The following is an 11,461-nucleotide window of genomic DNA, read 5'->3' as shown; positions in this document are numbered from 1 at the left end:
AAAGGGCATGTGGGCCTGGAGATAAAAATCAGTTCGTTAGGCTTGGCAGCGAGTGCCTTTACCTTCTGAGCTGACTTACTGACACATGTTGATGAGTTTTGGTATTAATTATTTATAGTGTTTGCCACATCCAAAGGAAACTCCAATTCACCCAAACCCCAATATCCAGAAATGAGTTCAACGTAAACTGTAGGAAGATTCCTGGTGGTTAGATGAAGGTCAGCATTCTTCAGGAACTTGAGAAGCCACCTCTCCTGTATGAAGAGAGTCATTTCCTTTATCTGTGGCAGAAGGGGGGGGGGGATATATGGCTACCTGTGGTGCCTCCAGGCACCATTCTTATCCCAAGTACCTCTTACACATTCTAAAGTCCATGGTAGCTTTATTGTCCTTCTCACCTCCTCCCCTAACCTAACTCCCTTCTGCTCACAGGCACCACCCCCATCCCTAGCTACTTTTCTTCTGTTAACACAGTTATTCTTCTATGTTTTCTCTTTGCTCTGCTCTGCTCCTGCTTCTTTCACTATGATTTCTCTATTCTCTCCCCTGCGATCCATCCTCTCCTCTCTCACAGATAGCCCTGGCCATGTACGGGTTGCTTCTCTCTCTGCCCTGGACTCTTCCAGGTACCTTTGTCTGTTCTCTCTCACATCCACAATAAAAAAGTATTTTTATCCCCATAACTACAGCATGGATCAATCAGTCATATCGTCTGTTCATACAGGATTGATCTTGAATATTTGTTGAGGAGACAGGACCCTAGGCTCATCTTTAGAGGGTTCCCTAGATTACTTTAGCCTCAGGGTGTGCCATTGAAGAAACATATAGATTAGGATTTTATAGTTTGTGTTTATATAGTATTGTTATATGAGGGATTATATGGATTTTGCTTATCTTGAATAACCTTTTAAATGGAACGACCTGGCCACCGTGGGCTGCAGTATTCTAAGGACTATGCTTTATAATGAATAAAAAGAACAAAGTAAGCTGAGCATCAGTGTTCCCCTCTTCCGGCTTCTTGACCAAGGATGCGAAATGAGCAGCTGCCTCACTTTCCTGACGGTGCGTTTTCTTCTATGATGGAGTATACTATCCAGGTGCAAGCCAAAAATTTGTCTCCGTTACAAGTAGAATAGATAATATATAAGGTTTGGGGCCAGTTTCCAGACTTGGAAACTGCAAGTTTTGAATTCTGAGAAAGACGTGCTGAAATATATTGTGGTTAAAATGTCACTTTTTGTATTTGAAGCGCTGTCACTCATTCCATTTAGCAATGCTCTACTGCTGAGCGTGATATTAGACTAAAAGTCGGGAAAATTGAGATGCATGTTTTCATTAGCATATACAAAATATTCATTAAATGTAGAAATTAGAGTATACATAATCATACATTAGGTAGTTTTTCTGAATTCTGCTTATTTTAACCTACATGTTTTCATTAACACATACACAATATTCAATGAGTGTAGAAATTAGAATATAAGCCGGGCGATGGTGGCGCACGCCTTTAATCCCAGCACTTGGGAGGCAGAGGCAGGCGGATCTCTGTGAGTTCGAGACCAGCCTGGTCTTACAGAGCTAGTGCCAGGACAGGCTCCAAAGCACAGAGAAACCCTGTCTCAAAAAACCAAAAAAAAAAAAAAAAGAGATTAGAATATAAATGCAATAGTTAAGTAGTTTTACTGAATTCTGCTGATTTTAATCTACACATGAACTATATAATATTTATTTTATACTTTTCAACTTTCACCTTGTACTTTTAGGTTTTCAAAAATAAACAAGTCCTATTTTGGAATAAGAACAGAACTAAAATAATAATTAGACTAGTATTTTACATTTTTTCCATTTTATTTGTTATGTACATTGGTGTTTTGCCTGCATCCATATCTATGTAAGAATGTCAGATCCCCTGGAAATGCAGTTGCCATGTGGGTGGTAGAAATTGAACCCTGGTCTTTTGGAAGAATAGTCATCTCTCCAGCCTTCTAGTTGAAGATTTATTGAACTTCACTTTTGATTTGACATGATGATGCTGTCTAACAATGCCAGTTTGCTCACACTAATAATTACAACTGACAAAGAAGCCTTGACTTAATAACTTTGTTTCCTTCATGAAGAAAAACCATGAGAATTTACCTTAGCATTAATAGAAAGGGTGATCTCCATCATACCCATATAAAACTGATGCACCATTGATATATTTGTGTTAGTGTCAGAAATAATGCACATCAAGCATTTTTAACAAGCTTAATACCTCTTTAAAATGGTAAGATTTCACATAAATTATAATTAATGTGGATATAGGCTTTAAAAATTAACACCTAACATCCATTTGTTGTCTTCCTCTTCCTTTGCAACACAGATAAAGAATTTCAACAAATTTTATAGTCTGAAAACAAGTACCAACATTTATGTGGAATTTCTAATGGTGAAAAACAAAAGTCCCATGGGTCCATAACTAATTATTGCCTGAAAAATGCATTGTGAAAACCATAAAACTGAGAATAGAACTTGAGTTAGTTTTGAACTCAGTGTCAAAGGTAAAGTCCCACAGTAGTGAAAATGATAAGAACAAGTTCTAGCCAGCAGTAACTATGGCAACAGCGACAGAAGTCCAGAGTGAAGGGATTTCCAACTTGTATGGGGATGCACAAATATTTTAAAGCAGTAGTGAGCCAAAGAAGTAGGTAAGGGGCAAGGGTAAGTTAGAGTCAAAAAAAGAAAACCATGGTCTGTTACTCAGACTTAGGGGAGCCCCATCCGCAAACAAACAATCTTTAAATTATCTTCCCACAGAAGCAGGCTAACTAGATGCCATCTATGCAAAATTGGCTGGAATAAATGGTAAACCTTTTTATTAAATAAGAGTTTACTATATAAGTAACTATAGAACAGTATCTAAGGTAAGCTAATTGGATAAAGAAAAGAGATACTACAGTTTCGGAGATTAGAGGATGTGCCACTGGTAAGGGCTTAGTTTCAGTGCTGAGTTTCTTGCTGGCAGATTTCAGACGTAACACTGGACAATATATATAGCAAGAGATAGGATTCACAAGTGTCTGTATCTGGTTTGTGCCCTTCTCCTTATGAAGCCACCAGACTTAATGATGGGGTATTTCACCTCACCTAGTAGCTCTCTAAAAGATTCTATCTCTAAAATCCACCACAGTTGAATTGAATTTCCACCATTGACTTTGTTACTGTGTGACTCTGGTGGCTCACCTGTGTAAGTTCAGGGCTAAATCACAATTAAACCACAATGGCATCCTGGGGATTCCTCAGGCAGCTCCTTTAAAAAGAGAAAGGTGACTTTCTTGGGATGTGGCCTTGAGCTAACAGACACTATGCCAGGGTTGTTTTTAAGCCTTTACAGATCAAGGTTGCTGCCTATTCAAGAAGAGGGTTTATAAGAGACTGCTGAGCTTCACCGTGCTAAGCAAACGGAATGAAAAGAAAGACCTCTTGAATTTTAATAATGCTGCCTCTTGTACAGGATGCTTGCTTGAAAAATCTAGAGGGAGCCGATTCACTAAGGGGACCTGTAGCAAAGAGCAGAAAGGAAATACTTTGCCCATGGCCAGCACTGCTCTGACTGCTTAGTCATGTTTTCCATTGTCCAGACTTTGAACATGTGTTGTCTTGGAATGGAGTTTCTCAAGAGCACTGGAAGTAAATGAAGCAAGAGATTCTCTGTGGAGGGCTGCCAGGAGCCAAGGGCAATCATAAGAGGGTCAGCAGGGATGTAGATCATTCACCCAAGGAACTTAAGAAACAACTCACCAGACTGTCTCAGAAATAATCAGTACTTGCTATCTGCTACCCCAGAGGGTTCCACCTGGTCCCACTACTCATTCAGTGTGAAGTATTGTATCTCAGCATTCCTTGGCTCAATCCTGACTTCCTCACGCACCCAACTATGAAAGGGTCAGAGGTTACAAAGTAAGGGCAGAAAAGTAGAAGCTAGGGACGGGGAAGTACCCCCCCCAAAAGAAAAAAACCCAGTATACTCTCTTGGCTACGCTTTTTTTGCAACATAACTGAATTGAAGGAAAAAAAATAAAAGATTTAAATCTGTTGAGAGTTTGACAGTTTTATATGAAGCTGCAGTTCCTCTAAAAACTGACACCATTCATTAATTCATGAGAATGGCTGGAAAGCTGCAGCATCTTTGCCCAGGGAGAGAAGAGAACAACTCGATGGAACACGTCCAAAGGGGCATTTAGAAGGAAAGAATAAAGATGCTTCAAGGTTATTCCCATTCAAATTTCACTTGTGCAATAAACTGGCCACATAAGCACCCTCTATAAAGAGTAATAAAAGCATTTCAAGTTAAGGAAATGACAAGGAAAAGGAGTTTATCTAGTAAACGATTAGGCTGAAATTATCCCAAAAACTTTTTTTTTTGTCAAAGGCAATGGAAAATTTTACATGAAAAAACATATTATTTGAGAAAAATACACTGTTATTTACTCATAATACCAGTGGAAGTGGAGAATGCTCATTTATTTGTTCCCTGTTACCCAGACCCTCTGTGGTTTTGGAGCCTGTCCTGGAACTAGCTCTTATAGACCAGGCTGGTCTCGAACTCACAGAGATCCGCTTGCCTCTGCCTCCCAAGTGCTGGGATTAAAGGCGTGTGCCACCACCGCCCGGCTAATGCTTACATCTTAAATCAGCCCATTTCTATTAATCTGTATATCGGCATAAGGTTGTGGCTTACTGGGTAAAGTTCTGGCATCTGTCTCCTTCGACAGCTACATTGGCATCTCTATGACTCTACCTACTTTCTCTTTCTATCTCTGTTTGGTTTTCCTGCCTCAGTTTGTCCTGCCCTGCCATGGATCTAAAACGTCTTCTTTATTAACCAGTGGTAATAAAACATATTCGCAGACTACAGAGGGAACTCCCACATCATACCTGTTTTAGTGAACTTATACCTATGTAGTTGTGATGGAAGACAAAGATCATCTATTAAAAATAAAGGCTATATTTTACAAGAAGACTACACTTTTCCACGTAAATTAGCCAGGACTATATCTGATTTTCAAATTCCAGAGGAACTTTATAATGGATGAATAAATAAACATATCGTTACTTATTTTCATCTGTAGTTTAAAAGGTGAATTAAGAGCAATAAAATTCTTAAAACCTGGGGTATAATTTTGAATTTGGAAGAACATTTCTCTACCTGTCCAAACTGAGATCACATGTTTTCTGAGGTTAAGATGGAGCCTGTGCCTCTGAGGACTCTTCAATGAAAAGGACAGCACGCCTAAACTCGAGAGCAGCGAGATGAGCAAACACTTGTCTCTGAAGAGCAGCCTCGGGTCTCATCTGAAAGTCAGGATGGGTGTCTCTGAGTCCTTCCAAGAAAAAAGTGGGTCTGCATTTGAATATGAGACGTGAATAGACTCTCTAGGTAAGACATATAATGCAGACAGCAATAGCAGTGGTAGTAACAAACATTAAATACCTGATTATACACATTCACTTCTCTCAATAGTCCTAAGGGACGTGGGCAGTGTCTCCACTAAATAGATTAGGAACCCATGACTTTGGGAGTATTGCTGTGTGGAAAATTTCAAGTGTTACATGATTATGAATCGAGAAAACAAGGACTACGCTCTTTTCCTTCCTTCCTTCCTTCCTTCCTTCCTTCCTTCCTTCCTTCCTTCCTTCCCTCCCTCCCTCCCTCCCTCCCTCTTTCCCTCCCTTCCTCCCTTCCTCCCTTCCTTTCTTTGTCTGTCTTACTGTCTTTCTTCTTAGTGCTAGAGAATTGCACTTACAGTCTTACACATGCCCGGCAATCACTCTACTAGTGACTTATATTATTCCCAGCCCACATTCCTTCTTGCACCACAATTTATATAGATAAATATAAATATTTGTGTGTGTGTGTGTGTGTGCATGTGTCCATTCATGTGCATCCTTGTTTATGATGGTACAAATGCATTCACAGTCATGTGGTGGCCAGAGGATAATTCTTTAGGACTATCCATCTTGTTGTTTTTTTTTTAATTTTTATTTTTTAATTGCTTTTTTTTGGTCAAACAGGATTTCTCTGTTGCCTAGAACTTTCCAAGCAGACTAAACTGACTGAGCCGTAGGACCCATGATCCACCTGGGCAAGGAGTATGAGTGTGTGCTACAATGCCCAGATTTTTCATATTGGGTCTGGGAACTGAGCACAGGAAGATCCTCATTCTGGGAAGGCATGTGCTTTACTAACAGAAGCCCCTCTCCCCATGCATGTTCTTTGTACATTGTGTTAATTACTGCTGCATTCATTCATTTTCTTTATTTAACAAATAAATGCATTAAACATCTATAATTTTGTGTGAGTATATCTGTCAGAGAGGGATCAGAAGGATAATATCTGAGAAAAATAAAATTATAACATAGAATTTTGAACTACACTATTTTATATAGATTCTTAGGAAGGATTGGAAATGAACTTAAAAACTCCCTGACTTAAAAACTACTTCCTTGTGGTTTAAGTTATTCTAACTTGCACCTATACCACTCCTCAAATGTGCCTTCATAGGATCTCATTCTGCAGTATTTCTTACTTACGTGGTTGAGAGTGCTTAGGTATCACCATGGGATTCAGAGAAGCTGCTCAAAGATCATCACTGTAAGACATTTCTCTAGAAAATGGGTGTATGTGGTGATACTGTGACCCACTAATTTAGGAATGATCTGATAAACAGAGCTGGAAGGGAGAGAATGGGAACAGGGAGTAGCATATTTTGAAAGTCCATGTTGTCTTAAAGCAGAGACAGTAACTGTATACTTGATATAACCAAACCATACTAGGCTCTCTCTAGGTTATCAGTGTTATTCTCAACTTCATAATAAATCGAGGCTTAAAAGATAAGTTGTTTAGGTTCACCTGATTGGTAAATCAAGGAGCCTGTGTACAAAACCAAGACGTCATTATGAAATATTCTGTTATGTGAAAGAACACACCTTCCAATTGATTTGTATGGAAGCTTGCCATGCAGAAAGGATCACAGTGAAGATATAAAATTAAGACTCTATTCCTACATTCAAAAATCAACATGAAGTCTAGGAAACATCACGAAAAGGTCAAAAAGTCTCCAACCACACAAGGTCCAGTGACACAAACCCGGAACAATGATACATCACATTGTTACTATTACAATTCTTATGGTGTGTGCTAATTATGTATAAAGCTTTATCTCAACAGTAACATCTTGTTTCCTTATTTTGAGATAGACAAGATCCATGGTTATGTAGCTGGATAATAATGTTATTTACCTATACTATGCTGCTTTTAGTTTTCTCTGAATCTTCTAAAAATAGAAACAGAGCAGACCAAAAAAAAAAAAAAAACAGAATTCTAAGGCAGCATGTGCAGGCAGAGTCTAGTGGGTTCTCAGTGTTCACATCCATGAATCAAAAAGTTGATGACATAATAAACAGGAAACATTTCTTATATGGTATTGGGGATCAAAGTAGGGTTTTATGAATGCTAGGCCACCACTCTACTTACTGAACCATAGTCCTAGCTTCAAACAAAATTTTTCATTGATGCATATTGTGCAAAAAAATACCTGAATTGAAATAGAGCAAGAAGATTTTTCCAAAATGAATTCTCCCATGAAGGCAGCACTCAAGTCAAGAAATTTCCATCAAAACTCCAACTTGGCCTCCTAGTTACGTTCTTCTTCCTTCATGGCTTCTAACATTGCAGATGAATTGTCCATCTTCAAATGTCTAATTTTGTGTCTGGCTTTTTCCCACTAAGCCTTGATTTTCAGAGTATTATCAATACATTGAAAATAGCAAGAGTGTACTCTTTTATTGATATTTGATATTTCATTCTATAATTATACCAAAATTTACCTGGTAATTACAATATAAAGGGTCACCCAGGTTTGTTTGTTTATTTTTTGGCAGTATAAATACAAAAGGCACTGCAGCATTCATTCTCCTGTGTGTTTTGAGGGGCATTCCTTAAAGAAGATTTGCTGTGTTCTACGATTTTGCACGTTCAGCTTTAATGAATCTTTCCAAACAGTTCTCCGAAGTGGACTTGAACACGCTGTCAAGATGTGGTTGAAAATTTCAGTTGTCCCACATTGCTACAAATGCTTGGCGTTGTTAGCAATTTAAATTTTAACTCTTCTGGCTAGTGTTTCCAGATAAAATGCAGTGTGCCTATTTACTTATGAAGTACTAGCGATAAATCTGATGTCCAAAACCAGTATATGTGGCATACTACAAATGAGTCACACTGGTGACACTTTTCTATAGATGGAGGTATCCCACTCTGATTTTAATCTAAATGAACACAATGATTAGTGCTTTGGGGATATTTTTCACAATTATTTGGCCCACTCAAATATCAAATTCTGTGATGTCTTTTTTTTTTCTACTTTTCTATGAGGGACCCAGATTTTCCTTGCTGATTTCTAGAAGTTCTTCAAATGTTTTTTATTTATATTCTTTATAAGTTGCAAATGCTTTTCCATAGTCTATCTATTGTTTGTTTAATATTATGCTGAGACTGTTTAATGAATAATAATTGTGGTATTAGCATTTCTCATAGATAAATGCTTTAACTCTTTTTAAACAGAAACCTCTCACTCCTAGGAACAGAACTTTCTAATCTGAGATGGATTGGATGCTACAGAAGGGTACCTACACAGAGAAGGAAATAAAGACATAACTTGACTTATTTGACCTTTTTGTAAATTCTTTGACAGGTGCTTGTCAAATAGTTAGAGTCCTTTGGAAATCATTACCTATTGGCATGTTCACAACTAGACAGCAGAGAAAGAGAGCAAAGTCTACAGTATATACACTGTATGAGAGTGGGGGTTAGCATCAAAAATTATGTAGGTAGTCTAATATAATACAATATTTTCTCTCTCTGTCTCTGCCTCTATACATGATACATTCACAGCAAAATTAAGTAACCATAGTAGTATAATACATAAGAATATAAAAGAGAAAGTGTTTTAGACTATCTAAAATATTTGACAATATGCTCCTCTGGAGAATAGACGTGCATGTAGAGAGCACCATGGGGGAGAGGCCTGCACATGTGCTACTCTGGATAATTTAGCTTATCATTTAAGTTAGACCACAGTTAATCTCTGCCAAGCCCTTCATATTTGAGAAAGCTAAAAGATAAATATAATCTTACTCTTTGTTTTTTGCTTAAATGATATCTCAGGGATCAAAGCGGGCTCAGTTGGATTACAAAAAGATTTTATTTTCTAGATAAAGTAAGGGCCTGCTTTAGCCTTTCACTACATAAAACAATGCCTGAAATATTCATTTGACAAAGAGAAGAGTTATTTGTAGAACTTCTGGATTTAGAGATTCTACTCAAGGCCGAAGGCAACTCAGAACTTTTATACACCTGTATGGGATGTCAGATGGTAATGGCAGGGAGAATATGCACAGACAAAAATGTCTCATCATATGACTGCAGGATTAGAAGAAAAGAAAAGAAGAAAAGATTAGAAGAAAAGGACAGGGTCTTACAAGTCTCTTCAAGAATAAATGCCTTCTAATCTAGAGACCTTTTTTACAGACCCCACCTCTTAAGAGTCTCACCCCTTCCAACAACACCAATATGAGGACCAAGCTTTTGATGAATGGTCTTTTGGGTGACAGTCAACCGTTAAACTATATAAAGCATCTTACTAGCTCCATGATCTTGGACTTTCTAGCTTCCAGAACTGTGAATCTCAAAGTCTTTGTTCTTTATATATTATCTAGTGATGTGGTAGGGTCTTCTGTTTTGTGTTGATTTTATTGCTTAATAAAGAAACTGCCTTGGCCATTTGATAGGCCAGCCCTTAGGTGGGTGGAGTAGACAGAACAGAATGCTAGGAAGAAGGGAAGTGATTCAGACCGCCATGGAGCCAGCCACCAGGTCAGACATGCTGAATCTTTTCCAGTAAGCCACCACCTCATGGTGCTACACAGATTGTTAGAAATGGGTTAATCAAGATGTGAGAATTAGCCATTAAGGGGCTGGAACTAATGGGCCAGGAAGTGTCTAAAAGAATACAATTTGCATGTTGTTATTTTGGGTGTAAAGCTAACCATGTGGGAACCGGGTGGGATGAAAAGCAGGCCTGCTCACCTCATCGCTACAATCTAGTCTTTGGTATTCTCCTATAGTAGCACAGACTAAGACAAATGCATAGCATTATGCAAAATCAAAATTTAACAGGAACAAACTGAAAAATTGGAGCGGCAATTGAGGACTTTACTTATTATGACATAGTTAAATACTTTTAATTTAAATGTTAAGAGGGAAAAACAAATGACCTATTGAGATCAAAGGATAAAACTGAATTGGAGGCAGAAAAAGGTCTCTAATTTTTGCTTTCAGTAATTTGGCACAACTGCTTATTCCAGCATTTCTCAAATCATGTTAAAGATATTGTTCATTGTTCTTCAAACTACACTTGAAAACAAACTCATATAAAATGTGTTTTGATACTATAAAAGCATAAGGGCAATATAAATCAAATTTTCTTTGTTCAATGCCAAGTAGTGCTTTGTGGCCTAAGGAGCTATTTCCCTTATCATTGGCTCACACACATATTGGTTGATTTGGCTTGGTTTCTAGAATTCCTTGGGTTTTATGTGAGGCGCCACAACTCTATTCCCATTAATTGAGCCATACCCCCTTGATCTCCATGAAGCAAAATGTCATCAGTGGTCAGTTCAGTTAGCTAGTGTTCAAAAAAACTACAGCTAGTGAAATGCCCAACCAGAAGAGAAAACATTAAGATATGATCAAATTTACAACAGACATCCGAGAGTATTACAAATGTCCTAACTCCATCCAACAGCAAAAATTCTGTAAACAGAAGTAGGGACATGCAGTTCACAGAAGCTTATTGGAACAATTCCTGACTGACCTGTGTTTCTTTGGCCCAAAATGCCCTTTGTATTCTCAGCTATAGAGAGGTAGCACATGTGGGTTACCTTATCCCAGGTATTTGATCCAAAATCTATTTGGCTTACACTTTCACATCTCTGCCCATCACTAAGGGAAGTCAGGGGAGGAACTAAAGCAGAGACCATGGAGGCAGACTACTTACTGACTTGCTTTCTGTGGTTTGCTCAGCTACAGTCTTAGTTAGGGCTTCTATTGCTGTGAAGAGACAGCTTGCTGGGGACATTCCCTTGGATACCTGGGAACCCCTCTAGAGCCAAGTCTCTTGCCAACCTTAAAATGGCTCCCTTAATTAAAATATCTTCTTCCCTGCTCCTATGTCCACCCTTCCTCCATCTCAACCATCCCACTCCCCCAATATCTCTTCAATCTTCCCCTTCTCCCTTCTCTCTCCTCCTCTCCCCTTCCCCCCATCCCACCCCACCCCCATGCTCCCAACCTTTGCTTAATGATCTTGTCTACTTCCAATTTCCAGGAGGATAAATATATGCTTTTCTTTGGGTTCACCTT

The sequence above is a fragment of the Microtus ochrogaster genome, unplaced genomic scaffold, assembly GCF_000317375.1.
Source record: "Microtus ochrogaster isolate Prairie Vole_2 unplaced genomic scaffold, MicOch1.0 UNK28, whole genome shotgun sequence".
Taxonomy (NCBI): Eukaryota; Metazoa; Chordata; class Mammalia; order Rodentia; family Cricetidae; genus Microtus; species Microtus ochrogaster.
Note: the sequence above shows the minus strand (reverse complement) of the source record.